The following is a 3988-nucleotide window of genomic DNA, read 5'->3' as shown; positions in this document are numbered from 1 at the left end:
TCCAGAAGCAGAGATCAGGAGGTGGTTGGCTGTGACTGTGGATCCCAAGAGAAATCAGCTCCGGAGGCAGGAATTGGGGAGTTGTCATTATACAGCCTATTCGTTTCACTCAGTATCTTCTTAAATATCTACCCTGCCCACCTACCTAAAATAGCAGCCTTGCCCCCCACCCCCCAGCATAGGCACTCCAATAACTTCTCACCTGTGTTCCTTTTATGTGGCATTTACCACTCACTGACTTGATATTATATATTGATGTGCACGTCTCCTGTACTAGAGTGCAAGCTCCATGAGGATGGAACTCTTGGTTCTGTTCTCTGCTCTCTGTCCAGTGCCTAGATCAGCACCCGGCACACACTCACTCGGTGCACAGTAGTATTTGTTGACCAAGTGGAGTCTTAAAGTCGTCTGACTGTTTATGAGGCTGAAAGGGCTCCCAGAGAAGAGGTGGTCTGGGCCCAAGTCCTGAGGAAATGGCTCCCTCCTGTTGCTTTTTCACCTATCCGTAGTTGTTGCCGTCGTTTAGTCACTAAGTCACGTCCAACTCTTTGCAACCACAAGAACTGTAGCCCACCAGACTGCTCTGTCCATGGGAGACTTGTGGGGCCTTCATAGCCACCAGTTACTGTAAAGGGCTGCCTATCTCAGTGCAGGGGAACAGTGGGCACATATACTCTGACACACATACAAACACACACAGACACACACATTGAGTGTGCACACAGGCATACACCTTTAAAGAGAGGCATCCGGGTGCTGCCATGGCCCCTTTAAGAATCAGGGGGACAGGATATTGGCACTCAGTAGGATCCAACCTCTTGAGTCACAGGCTGGGCCGCAACCCCTGGCTGTGGTCCAGGTGTGGGTGGGGAATCAGTGGCAGTGCTTCCCAGAAACCTAGGTTTGGGTGAGGGTGCAAATTGGCTAGGACCCTTCTGACCTCTGTCTCTGCTGTGAGCAAATTTGGGGCATTAGTATATGTGAATTTGTCTTGCAGAGTTCTTTTCTTCCTTCCATCTTTCTATTGAGATTACAATGAGATTACAAAGGACATTATCAATATGGGAGAAGGGACAAGGTTCTTCTCTGTGATTAACTAAAGGGGCTGTTGGGAACCGGAAGCTTCAGAAATTTTTAAAAAATAATATACACTGATATAGATCGTATTACGCTTGAGGCTCAGAGAAACAGGAAGCAGAAGCAGAAAGCACCTGGCACACAGAAACACACGAGTGTCGCCTCACAGCCAGGCACTGCGATTCCTATGACAACGGAAGCAGCAAACTTCACCCCCTAAACCACCTGCCCAGGAAAATTTGAAAAGAGACTTCCCCTTTAAAAACAGTCACCCAGCAATTTTTGACCCCTTGAACAGGAGAAAAGAAAAAAAACTCCAGGCTAGCATCACCTCTAAGGCTGCAGTGGCCATGCTCTTCTCCCTGCAGAGGCAGGACATGATGTTTCCATCACTGAGACAGGAGGGCTACATCACTGCCCCTCACCAACACTGCCGACGGGTGTCTTCAAGACCTTGGGGTTCTCTACTGGCTCCTTTTTTTGATTCCCCTGAGAGTATTGGGATGGAAGGCATTCATCTCCAGCTTCCTCTAAGATGCCCTCTAGGCAGCCAGTGTTTAATGAGCCTGCCAAAATCCTGGAGCCAATCTCAGGTGGGGCTGAGCACCAGGTGGGGCCCAGGGACCCAGGGTCTCTGCTTCAAGACTCTCGCCCACTGGGAATTATTGACCTCCAGAGATTTGAAATGGCAACCCACTCCAGTTTTCTTGCCTGGAGAATCCCAGGGACAGCAGAGCCTGGTGGGCTGCCATCTCTGGGGTCGCACAGAGTCGGACACGACTGAAGCGACTTCGCAGCAGCAGCAGCAGCAGAGATTTTGTTTTAACTTAAAGGGGAGACACACAGTACATCCCTCTCCTCTGAGACAGGCTCCAATCCCTCCACCCCCAAAGCCAGACACAGACACCAACTAAGGCACCCCCAAGGGGACAGACACGCTTTGGCAATGAGGCCCCTCTGGAGGCCCAGGGTGTGAACAGCTGCACAGAGGGCTGTGTGCTGTGGAGTCAGCACCTTAGGAGGTGGGAGGGGCGGTGGGCAGAGAAGGAAGGAGTCTCAGGTCCTGATGGATCAGAAGAAGGAAAATGGGGAGAGGTGGTCAGGACACGGGAGACGAGAAAACCAAGGATGACCCGATAAAGGACAAAAAACAGAAAATGCAGAAAAGATGGAGGCACCAAGAGAAAAAGGCAAAACAGGGTGTGGGGAAACACAAAACCCAGAAGGAGACAGAGCAGAAGGAGGGAAGGGAACAGAAAGGAGAGTGAGGAAGGGTGAAAGGAGGGCGAGAGGGAGCTGTACTGGGACTTCCTAATGATGTACTTACCCAGCCTTGAGAAATTCCACAGAAATAGAAGCTGGAAAAACAGCATATGTTAAGAAACTATGTTAATGATTATCTTTCATGTTTTTCTTGGAATAATAGCCTTGTTACAAGCCCCAAGGCCAGACGCAGAAGGGAGTATGACTGGGATCATGAAAGCCCGGACCTTGGAACACCGGGTCAGCGCCAGGCATGAACACTGCCTACGCACTTGCTCATTGTTCCCGAGACTGGCCTGGAAGGGAAAGGCCTGGGGTGAAAACAAGGAGATCTGGACTATGTCAGTGTAGTCCATGACATTTAGGAGTATGTGCTTAAAACAGCATGTGTCTTGAGAAAGATAAGATCAAAGAAAGTCTTGTAGTCTGCAATTAGGAATAAAAGCTGGACTCAGAGTGGACTCTGCACCTCAGTCCAGTAGAGGCTGCAGGTCCCCTGACCCACTGCATCAGGTTTTGTGTTCTGTCTTCATTCTCGTGGCTTGCTCCTGGACGGTTGAGGCAACAATTGGCACCCAACGTGGGGCCAGAGCAAAAGACCTCTACGAGTGCAAGTGAATCTACAGGGACGCAGAACCTGGGACGATTGAGCGGCCTCTGAAAATCTCCACTGGTAAGTCTTTCAGGCATTTAATTGGGGTTAAAATGGGAAATGTTGAGAGTGCAGAGCACTATTGCCCGTATATTTGTTTATTAAGACAGCTCTTGAAAGCGGGAGGAGTTTCTATTAGTGAAGGGCAATTATTAGAATTGTTACAAGCAGTGGATAAATACTGCTGCTGGTTCCCATCAATAGGGACCTTAGTTTTAAAAGCCTGGGAAAAGGTTGGAGCTGAGTTAAAGAAAGAATATGCGAAAGGAACTCCACTCCCTGTTTCTATTTGGAGTACGTGGGCATTAATTAAGTCAGTACTGGAACTTTTACAGACTTCTGATTCTTCTGATGAAAGTGATGATGACTCTTTTGAAAAGCCTCAAAGTCCAGAGTATGTGAAGCCAGAGGGAAAGGGCAAGCCATCTGCAAAACCCGCTCCCTCGGCTCCCAAGGAGGGTGATGAGGGATTTTTTTCTCCACCTCCTTCCCACTGTTCTCCATCCCTACCACCTGCTTTTGCAGGAAACATTTTCAGTGGAGAGCCTATGCCCACTCCTCACCTTTCATCCATACAGAAAGGAATTTTACAAGCACAACGGGAAGGAGATTTAGAGGCTTTTTGTACTACCTTTCCTATGACTATTCATGAGAGGGTAGCTCTTGGTGTCGATCCTAACAACCCTAATGGAGTCTATGAGGCTGTTCGTGAGCCTTTTCCTTTTAAAATCCTAAAGGAATTAAAACAAGCAATACAAAATTATGGTGTAAATTCCCCGTTCACAGTAGAAATAGTTCAGAGTGTGGCAGAGAGTAATCGCCTCATTCCAGCAGATTGGTTGGCATTAGCAAAAACAGTCTTGACCCCAGGGGAGTTTCGTCAGTTCAGAACTTGGTGGCAGGATCATGCTGAGACTCTGGCTGCACACAATCAAACTCATAATATCTCTATTTCCTTGGAACAACTTATGGGGATAGGTCCATGGGGGAGAGTGC

The sequence above is a fragment of the Bubalus kerabau genome, chromosome 19 (genome assembly GCF_029407905.1).
Source record: "Bubalus kerabau isolate K-KA32 ecotype Philippines breed swamp buffalo chromosome 19, PCC_UOA_SB_1v2, whole genome shotgun sequence".
NCBI lineage: Eukaryota > Metazoa > Chordata > Mammalia > Artiodactyla > Bovidae > Bubalus > Bubalus kerabau.
Note: the sequence above shows the minus strand (reverse complement) of the source record.